The 11,592-nt window shown below is 47.7% G+C and overlaps 1 non-coding gene across 1 annotated transcript; it reads right to left on the bottom strand.

Annotated features, from left to right (window-relative positions):
* Window positions 1-10,904: 10,904 nt before the first annotated feature.
* On the bottom strand, window positions 10,905-11,023 carry LOC138365483 (5S ribosomal RNA). The gene has a single exon (XR_011228837.1). It is a non-coding gene; the product is annotated as a 5S ribosomal RNA (ribosomal RNA).
* Window positions 11,024-11,592: the final 569 nt, after the last annotated feature.

Below are 11,592 nucleotides of genomic sequence, written 5' to 3'. Positions count from 1 at the left end.
GCCTCGAGACGGCGTATATAAGCAAAAATTTTTCGGCGCCGGCCATCACAAACCACAGTTGTTCACCATGGCTCGCACCAAGCAGACTGCTCGCAAGTCCACGGGAGGCAAGGCTCCTCGTAAGCAGCTGGCCACCAAGGCAGCACGCAAGTCTGCTCCTGCCACAGGGGGTGTGAAGAAGCCTCACCGTTACAGGCCCGGAACGGTCGCCCTGCGTGAGATCCGTCGTTACCAGAAGAGCACCGAGTTGCTCATCAGGAAACTTCCCTTCCAGCGTCTGGTGCGCGAGATTGCCCAGGACTTCAAGACCGATCTTCGCTTCCAGTCGTCTGCCGTCATGGCTTTACAGGAGGCATCCGAGGCTTACCTGGTCGGTCTCTTCGAGGACACTAACCTCTGTGCCATCCACGCCAAGCGTGTCACCATCATGCCAAAGGACATTCAGCTTGCTCGCCGTATCCGTGGAGAGCGTGCATAAGCTAAATCGACCACCCTAGTATACACCAAACTCGGCCCTTCTCAGGGCCAAAATATCCTTCTAAGGAGATTTCAGACATTCCTAGCATAATTTAGGTGTCATACATACATGTGATATCAATAAATCAAGTCATTTGTAGTACAACCTGTTCTCTTACAAACAAAACGCCGTCGCTTTTCACTCTTATGCACTGTCAAGGATCACCCCCCCCCCCCCCCCAAAATAAAAATTGTCATACTGTACTAGAAATAAAAGCAGCTTGTATAAGTGACATATACTGTCCAGTCCTGTTTTATTCTGTTTTCGGTCCTCTGGCTTAATCTGTTAAGTTAGGAGATGACATTTTAAATTAACCGTTTTCTTGACATTTTCAAACCTAAGAGGGTGGCCTGCATAGTAATCCTAATGTGGAACATAACAATGAATCTCTAATCTCTAGAAAAAAGATACCGAGTGCTTATATGTGTTGAGAGAGAGAGAGAGAGAGAGAGAGAGAGAGAGAGAGAGAGAGAGAGAGAGAGAGAGAGAGAGAGAGAGACACACAGACAGACAGACAAGACAGACAAGACAGACAGACAGACAGACAGACAGACAGACAGACAGACAGACAGACAGACAGACAGACAGACAGACAGACAGACAGACAGACAGGCAGGCAGGCAGGCAGACAGACAGACAGACAGACACTGAGAGAGAGAAACACACACAGACAGTTTCATAAATATTCTCATTTTATAGCTATTTGCTTTCAGTGACAGAGGTTTTTGTTATAATAGTATTGGTGTCTAACACTCACAATCTCTTTAGAAATTAAAGTGTGGCTCCAATGGAGCCGAGTTTGTTGGTTTGAGGCCAAGCCACCACCACAGGGCAGTAAGTAAGCCGTTTACTTGGAGGAGGTGTACTTGGTGACGGCCTTAGTGCCCTCAGAGACGGCGTGCTTGGCCAGTTCTCCGGGCAACAGGAGCCTTACAGCCGTCTGGATCTCCCGACTGGTAATGGTGGAACGCTTGTTGTAGTGGGCCAGGCGAGAAGCCTCGGCGGCGATGCGCTCGAAGATGTCGTTCACGAACGAGTTCATGATCGACATGGCTTTGGAAGAGATACCAGTGTCGGGGTGGACCTGCTTCAGCACTTTGTAGATGTAGATGCTGTAGCTCTCCTTCCTCCTGCGCTTCTTTTTCTTATCGCCCTTGGCAATGGCCTTCTGGGCCTTTCCGGCCTTCTTGGCAGCCTTTCCAGATGCCTTGGGTGGCATGATGATGCTCGTGCTGGCTGGCTGGCGTTGCGATACAATAATGAACTTTTGCGCGAGGCGAGCTTTCCTTTTATATCCCGCTCGCGACTCAGCTCAGAGCGGGTCGCGTGGCGGAGCGCGCTGATTGGTCAGTGGCGGGCTCCCTTGATCCTGAGCGGGGTATATAACACGAAGCTCGATCTGCGGGGTAAAACACCATAAAGGCATAAAGATAAAGATAAAGAGCCAGCAGCCGCCGTGAGCAGACGTGCTCCCAGGAGCTCCCGCCACCTACAGGAGAATCTGAGCGTTGGCTCCGCCCACCTCACTCAGGATTGGTGCGCCAGCGAGCCAATCACAGCCGGCCGGCCGCGTAGCAGCCAGCCTCACCCACTGTCAGTCGACTACAAGCTCTCTCGGCGTCAAGACACGCCGGGGCACCTGTACTGTGTCTCAACCTAGCTCTACTGACGCTTACAGCAGTATGATGTCCTAATAAAATAACTACCCATCCTCATCCTTCATCCCACACCCCCTCCCCCCCCCCATTCCCCACCCTCTCCTCCCCATTCTCTCCCTGCCTGTACCAAGACACACCACACACACACTCACACAATACACAATGCATAACCTACTAATCATAGAATTAAGGAGTGAATAAGGCTGTCTTTCTAAACTGTTTCTACCTCTTGTATTTCGCCATTCCAAACGATCATTCCCGAGCGGTAGCCAAAACCGGGTTCTTGAAATTCTTGCGGAGGTTTGATCGGGCATCTAACAGCCTTGTAGCAGGCTTAGGCTATCGATAGGTTCAATTACCACCTTGTCTAGTAGCTCTAGTTGCCTAGCAACTAGAAGTTAGAGGCCTCGGCCTAACTAACACCCACCATCCACTTAGTCTACCTGGACACTTCACAGCACCCACCATAGTATAGATTAGATTAGGCTGCCTGGCCCACCAAGCTATGGCGACCAAAGTCAGATTCACAGACGAATCTGGCCGGGGTCGTACCCCAGCCCAACTACTTGAGGTGGTCTACGAGGTCACCCAGATTACCTACAAAAATGTGTACAAAATAACGAATGGAGCCATCTTGTTGGTACCCAATGCAAACCTCCCAGACCTCCTTTCGTCAGACACCATGAACAAACTAAGGGAGAAGAATATCACTGTCTACCCCCCTGCCGAATTCCAAGCCCAACGCACCATCTTTGTACATAGGATCCATGACATCATCATGGATCACTCAAATGATGAAATAATTGCAGAAATAGAGAGGAAAAACAGGGATGTCAAAATACTTCAGGCCCACAGATTCACAACCCAACGCAACAACCAAGTACTGAAACTTACTCTGGCTTCACCGGAGCAAGCAACGCAAGTCTGCACACAAGGCCTTTCTGCATTTGGCATCATGGCTGAACCTGACAAAATCAACCCACAGAGGTTTTACAAGCTCAAGCAATGCTTCAAATGCTTTCAGTACGACCACTATTCCAATGCATGTAACAATGGAACCCCCAAGTGCAGCAGGTGCACAGGGGAACACAGCTACAGGGAATGCACAAACCCTACACCCAAATGTGCTCTATGCAATGGTCCACACATTGCAATCTCGCATCTTTGTCCTCGCAGGCAAGAGGCAATCAAGCAATTGCATGAAACGGAGACAGCAGCCCGCCAACAGGCAGCTATTACCATCCCTGCCCCTCCTCCACCAGTAAATGCCTGGGGCATCCCTAACCAACAACAGGCCCAGTCGGTGGCCCAAGGGGGACACCAAAGCACCCAGCACCCCCATAACCCCACGGTTATTCCAGAACAAACCCAGAATCAAACACAACAGGCCCCAACACCTAACTCTCTTGCAACAAACCCCGATCCCAAGCCCAGCTTAGGGGCCGAACTCCTAACATTTGCTCAAATCCAATTTCCAGACAACCCAGTGAAGCTCCTAGGTTTCTGGAACTCACTTAGGAAAGACAATGGCCTACCCCCTGTCCATATGTCCGAGGACTCGCTTGCCTACTTGACTCCTAGCATCACAACAACCGCCGGCCAGGCCCAAGCACAACCCAACAACCCCAACCCTAGTACTCCTCGCCCCCAGGCCTCTACCAACGCCCAGGAGACTCCAAACTCCCTGAACAACCCCGGCCCCTCCACCCCGACATTCTGGGAAACACCTATGTCCACCCTTCCTGGAACACTCCCACATCAGATCGCCCTCCAAGCTCTCACAAACTCCCTTGCCATACGGAACCCCATCCGGGGCACTAGGAAATTTCGCTTCAAACACCGCAGCCCCACAACAATATATTCCACACAACGCTGTACCAAGAGGCCTAGGACCAACACCTACAGCCGAACCCCATCCCCTGTGGACGGAGCAAGGGCAAGCAACCCCCACAACTCTTCACCAGAGAGCGACTCTAGCACCACGGATGTCGACATCATGAACAGCAGTGACACCGAAGACCCCCCAATGGCACAGCAACGTATGGGAAACCCCAACCCCAACCAATCCCCGACCGGAACCAGGAACAAGATACCTGACTCAACAGCTTTACCCCCCTCCTCCACAAACAGAAGCGACCAAACCGAATGTAATAACATTGGCACTACAACCAAACAATCACTTCCGTCTCATAGTCAATAATGGGGATCACAATCCTTCAGGTGAACATCAGACATTACTTCAACAACAGATACCTTCTCACTCTGGAGGTAGCCAGACTTAACCCAGATGTTGTCTTACTCAATGAAACAGCGGCCAGACAAGACCAGCACATCTCCATCTGGGGATATTCCACCAGGGAAGTCAACAGGGGTAGGTACAGTGGGGTGGCAATACTAATAAGAAGAGGGCTCTCCTACCGCCCCATCCTCATAGAAGACGACAACTTTCTTGCAATAGAACTCACCACTTCACACGGCCCCCTCATTGTCTGCACCGCATATCTACCACCTAGACTGGCCTACCTCCCCTCCATCCCTCTGAACAAGCTGCTCGACAGGAACCTCCCCACTATCATCGCAGGAGACCTGAATGCCCACCATCAGGCCTTATTCAACGCTCCTGACAGGCCAGACCTCAAGGGCAGGCAGCTCTTCAATCTAATGCAAAACCGGGACCTCTCCTTCCAAGGCCCCCACTTTAAGACGTTCTTTGCGGGCAACCATAGGGGCACCCCTGACATAGTGCTGACCAACAGAGATTGTGACCTGTTCCACTGCAGAGTAACCCCAGGCAAGAACGTGGGGTCGGATCACATCCCTGTGGTCACATCCCTCCAGGCAACCCCCTTCAGATATGTGGCACCATCCAGGCCCAGATTGGAAACCATACGTGCCCGTGACTATGACACCTTCCTTGCTGGCGACCCCATCCTTGAGTTCGACAACCTCCCAACCCAAACAATCGACCAAGCAGTAAACACCATCCACAACCGGATCCAGCTTGCAACCGAGGCCACTTGTGAAATATCCACCACTAGGACTTACCACCAATATAAGCCGACCCGAGAAATCAGAGGCAAAATGAATGTGTACCAGCGAGCCTGCCAAAGCCACTACCAAACAGGCCAGCCACCAGCGTTGACCCTACAAACACTCAGAAGGGAAACCATAGACCTTACGCTGACCCACAAGAGCCACATTTGGAGAACCCTAGTGAGACAGGCCAACCAGTACAAAAGGGAGCCGGGAACTTTCTGGCGCAAGATCAGACAGCTCCTGGGATCGGTTAACCCCAGCCTCACCCACCTTGTACACACATTCCTTGACGAAGATGAAGAGGAGCAACAAGAAAAAATGGAAGACCCGCAGGATCAGGCTGACCTCATGGGCGCAGTTTGGAAAAAGACACTCACAGCTTCAAACAGCAGAGCCTTCAACAACACTCACTTTGAACGTGTCAACCAATGGACAACAGAAAATGCCGCCTCCCTTAACAGCACCCCTCTGATTGACCTGACAACCCTAGAAGACGACCACCCTTTAACAAGACCCATAACTATGCTAGAGATGAGAGGAGTCATCAAAAACACCAGAGATAAGGCCCCAGGACCATCAGGGATCAAAGCGCTGCAGATCAAACTTCTACCAGGCAATCTTATGCAATCCATACTCAACCTATTCAACGCTATGCTGGCATCGGGACACATTCCTGTAGCATTCAAGTCAGCCAAGATGATATTCATTCCCAAACCCAAGAAAGACCCCCACCAACCTGGCAACTACCGACCAATCTCACTCTTAGACTCAATAGGCAAGTGCTTTGAAAAAATCATGTCAAACCGCCTTAACTACTACATGGAGTACAACAACCTCTTCACAGAAAAGCAGTTTGGCTTTCGAGCACATAGATCAACCCAGCACGCAATTAACATCATCTACGACGCCTTAAGCTCAATTCGCAAGCAAAAACAGGTAGCCTTGATTGCGACGAGGGACGTACACAAGGCCTTCGACAGCCTGTGGCACGATGGTCTGGTGTACAAACTAGCAGACTTACCAGCGCAAAACTGGACCCTCCTCAGGCTGATCAGTAATTTCCTCAAGAATAGGCAAGTTACCCCCAGCTTCAAGGCAAACGAGGCCGCAGCCTTCACCCCAACAGCTGGAGTCCCCCAAGGATCATGCTTGAGCCCGGTTCTCTTCAACATCTTTGTAAATGACCTGCCCCAACCAGAGTATAGGGACACCATTATCGTGCAATTTGCGGACGACGTAACGCACGTAATAACATCTAACCCTAGCAGCCAAGCGGCCAAACATGCAACTGCAACCCGTAAGGCAAACGTAGAACTAGCAAGGACTGCTAACTGGGAAAGGAAATGGAGGATCACCACTAACCCAGAAAAGATTCAATTAAGCACTGTCGGCTGTATGGCCTTCTCAATTGAAAATGAGGGGGGAATAAGAATCAGGGGTGAACCCATAGCCATCTCAAACTCCAACACAGTGCTCGGTTACAACTTCAACAGGCTTCTCAACTCCTCCCAGTACATATCCCAGAAGACAGCGATGGCCCGGGGCTCACTGGCGAGGCTCTTCCGTTTCAACCAAGCCCCATCCCACATCAAGCTCCACCTGTACAGAATGATCATAAGGCCTAGCTTGGAATACCCATACGTTCCCCTGAACCTCACCAACAAATCCAACATGTTGAAGATTCAACGAGTACAAAACAAAGCACTTCGCTTTGCAGAGGGCCTGACTCTGAGTGACAGGGTGAGAACCGACCTGATCCATGAGACGCTCAACATGAAGCCAATGAACATTAGGCTCAGCTACCTGGCCAGAAGACAGCTGTACCGTATGAAGAACATGTATGTCCCAGACCCAGAAGATCCCTTCGTAGCAGAAAACACCACCAGCGACTACGAGATCCACGAACCACCACACAGAACCAGAAGAATCACTCTCCAACAAAAAGTGATCAGACATATCCATGATGAGGCCTTCCCAAGCCCTCAGATACTAAGCGGTCTGCCAGACGATCCAGATGAGTGGCCCATCCCGGACCCAATCTACACCAAATGAAGAATAAAGAAAGAAAGAAAAAAAAAAATATAAATAATAAAAAAAAAAAAAAAAATAATAATAATAAATAAATAAATAAATAAAAAAAAAAAAAAAAAAAAAAAAAAAAAAAAAAAAAAAAAAAAAAAATATATATATAAATAAAACACCTACAAAAAAATATAAAACCAAAAAACCATTTGTCGTGGCGTCAGAAGTGTAACTACCCTGATGTTTCTAAGATTAGCCTCCTTCAGCCAACTCCATCGGCTCTAGTGCTTTAGGACACCAACAAGGTCACAAACACTAGCCCCCCCAGCCAATGTACTGACAACCCAACATAACACACACGCAAACAAACAACACATACAAAAATGTCAACCCATGGTGGACAGGCCACCGAACTTTCAAACCTCCTCTCTCTCGACACCCGCATCCTCTTCCTGAATTTCATCTCCCCATCCCTCTACCTCCCCCATCCTTTCCATTCCCTATGGACATCAAAGCAAAGGTAAAACACCACAAACCCACAACAGCAGCAGCAATGTCAGGACGCGGCAAGGGAGGCAAAGTGAAGGGCAAGTCAAAGTCTCGCTCCAGCAGGGCCGGACTTCAGTTCCCCGTGGGCAGAATTCACCGTCTGCTGCGTAAGGGCAACTACGCCGAACGCGTCGGTGCTGGCGCTCCTGTCTACCTGGCAGCCGTCATGGAATACCTCGCTGCCGAAGTTCTGGAGCTCGCCGGTAACGCCGCACGTGACAACAAGAAGACCCGTATCATCCCACGTCACTTGCAGTTGGCCATCCGCAACGACGAAGAACTCAACAAACTTCTGTCTGGCGTAACCATTGCACAGGGAGGTGTTCTTCCAAACATTCAGGCAGTTCTTTTGCCAAAGAAGACAGAGAAGAAGTAAGCACTTCTGCCACCCACCACGACAAATACCATAACCAGGCTCCATCCGGAGCCACACACACTTTAATAGAGAGATTCAAGTAGACAATCAACTTTCAAACATTAATAATAACATTTATATTGATTTCATTTGGAATGTGTACATAACAAACAAACAAAACAAAATTATAGGGGATATTCAGCATCACTTGGAATATTAACCAATCATATAAATCCAATATATATTTTATATTTTACTTTAAGCGAGGCTTTCGCTTTGATGTCCAAAGAGCTTGGAAAGGATGTGGGAGGGAGAGAATTCATATTCTATTAATTTTTAATCATACAAATGAACAAAAGCAATTCTTCACTAGACGTAATGAATGAATAAATGATCAAGGTTTTAATGTGTTTCATGAATATATATATATATATATATATATATATATATATATATATATATATATATATATATATATATATATATATATATATATAATATAATATAATATAATATATTATAATACTTGTGAACCAGAATATGTTTGAGCAGCAGCGATCGTGCCTGCCATTGGCCGAAGTGCAACAATTCAAATAATTTAAAGGGCCTGCTCGGGTATATAAGAGAGGCTGGGAGACTGGGGCCGGTGGTGGGTGATGGGTGATGAGTGATGGTGTGGTGTGGTATGGTGTTGTTAAGAGTTGATTTACGGCCAGCCAGCCAGCTGCAGCCAAGGCAGGGCAGGGCAGGGCAGGGCAAGGCAAGGCAAGGCAAGGCAAGGCAATAACAGGACAGGACAGGACAGGACAGGCAAGGCAAGGCAAGGCAAGGCAAGGCAAGGCAAGGCAAGGCAAGCAGGCGGGCGGGCGGGCGGGCGGGCGGGCGGGCGGGCAGGCGGGCGGGCAGGCGGGCGGGCAGGCGGGCGGGCAGGCGGGCGGGCAGGCGGGCGGGCAGGCGGGCGGGCAGGCGGGCGGGCAGGCGGGCAGGCGGGCAGGCGGGCAGGCGGGCAGGCGGGCAGGCGGGCAGGCGGGCAGGCGGGCAGGCGGGCGGGCAGGCAGGCAGGCAGGCAGCCAGCCAGCCAGCCAGCCAGCCAGCCAGCCAGCCAGCCAGCCAGCCAGCCAGCCAGCCAGCCAGCCAGCCAGCCAGCCAGCCACTCCCACTTTGTATTTATATGCATTCAATTTATATTCAAACATTATATATGTTAAGGGCCTAGTTTTAGTGTTTATTTTAAAAATGACAAACATCGAGTCGTTTTACCAGTCCTTTAGCGTTAACGGTGATGCATTTTAAAACTGAACAGAAATCACCTTTTCTGGATATATCAAATATCGAATCCGCTTAATGTGCCTACAATTCAATCATTCAAAAAATACATAATTTACATCATGCCTTTTCATAGAACAGACAATAAGATTTGAGACAATAAGAACTTTACTTTTATAACTAAAGTTGCACAATTATACCAACTCTATGGTGGCTGGGTGGTAAGGTGTGTGGCTGGTGTTTTGGAAGTCGCGAGTTCAAACGACCCAATGGGAGTACTTTTTTTTTTTTGCCATACAATCTTCCTAATACTATTATGTAGGTGTGTGTGTGTGTGTGTTTTTATTCATTCTTTGGTTTTATAGATGACATACATATTGACTCCTTTTACCGGTCCTTAATTAGGCTCTGGGGAAGCAATGGTGGTGGTGCATTTAAAACTAAACCAAAAATCACCAGTTCTGGACGCGTCAAATATCATATCCGCTTAATGTGTCTACAACCTAATTACTTAAAACTACACTATTTAATTCATTCATATCATGTGCATATTGGTCATTATGCTCATACAACCGACATCAAAATTTATTTTCATTATTAGAATCATACATTTCATCAAGTAATACAGATACAAAGAGATTTTCTTTCTGAGAAGACCGTTAGTATTGGCTGGCTGGCAGGCAGGCAGGCAGGCATTTGAGGGTTATTATTTCGCCTGTTGATTGGGGGGAGGGTTGATGTGTTAGGGGGTTTTCGGTTAGGTGTGGTGGTGGTGATTGGTGGTGATTGGTGGTGGTGGTGATTGGTGGTGATTGGTGGTGAGGAGTAGTGGTGGTGGTGAGTAGTAGTGGTGGTGGTGGTGGTGGTGGTGGTGGTGGTGGTGGTGGTGGTGGTAGTAGGTGGGAGGGGGGGGGGGGGGGGGAAGGGGACTGATGGTCTGTGGATTCCTTCTCCGTACCCCTTACATATAAGCAAAAACATGCCTTCCTGTGGGTATAGAAACATTAACACAAATTATATCAGTAACTGATATTGTAGCCTTTTAAACAGAAAAGATTTGTACATACAAATACTTTTAAATTATCATTTATTTGTGGAAATGGCATTTACGTCATTAAATTGATACCTCAGCATCAAGTGTCCTGCAGCTGTGGTCCAGTGGTAAAGTGTATATAAGTGATGCGTATTCTTGGAGTTGCGAGTTCAAACCCGGATTAAGCTATATATATATATATATATATATATATATATATATATATATATATATATATATATATATATATATATATATATATATATATATACACAACATGTTTTGTTTTGGTTGTTTGTTTTTGTATAAAGCCTCACACACTATATTAAGCGAGTTTGTTTTAAACATGACATACATATTAATTCATTTTACCAGGCCTTATTCCACACAACTCCGTGAATTTCCCGTGGAGCCAGCCATTCAAACAAAAACAAACGAAACAAAACAAAACAAAACAAAAAACATTATTGCCAACAGCATTTGGTGTTCCCAGGCGGTCACCCATCCAAGTACTAACCAAACCCAACGTTGCTTAACTTCGCTGATCGGACGAGAAGCGGTGTTCTCAACGTGGTATGGCCGTTGGCATGAGACTGCCTACACATTGTGGCTAATAACCAACTCTTTTTAGTCATCACGGCAGGATACGGACCTTCTTGTGGTGTCTTAATGGTAATTGTATCCTAACATATTTTTGTCTCCTTGGCATGGATATTTAACATCGTTTATTCAGTCTTGGGTTTATGTTCTTTCGCCATTTACAGACATTTTACATCTACCTACTTCCTCAGCCTGCCCTGCCAATTTCTAATGAATTTGTGGATTTTCTTTTGTAATACATACATGTGTGTGCTCATCTGCTCTTCAGTTTTTATGATATTTGTCTCATCTGTCCTGCTTTATGATACTTTTACAAAGAACATGAACAAATGCTTCTATTTTAGAGAAGATATGGGATCCAGGTTTCGGAGCCGTAAAACCAACCGTTGTGATTGGTGGACGAGTTGCCAGGTTGCAGCTTCTGTACCGTGCCGGCACATAAATAGGTTCGGCTCAAGCGGCGGCAGCATCATTCCCCCGTGACTGTCTGAGCGTCTCTCATCACCTTGGTTATCTCATCATCATCATGGTAGAAGCAAAGCCTACCAAGAAGGCT

The sequence above is a fragment of the Procambarus clarkii genome, chromosome 16 (genome assembly GCF_040958095.1).
Source record: "Procambarus clarkii isolate CNS0578487 chromosome 16, FALCON_Pclarkii_2.0, whole genome shotgun sequence".
Lineage (NCBI taxonomy): Eukaryota > Metazoa > Arthropoda > Malacostraca > Decapoda > Cambaridae > Procambarus > Procambarus clarkii.
This window is presented reverse-complemented; position numbering and strand designations above follow the sequence as displayed.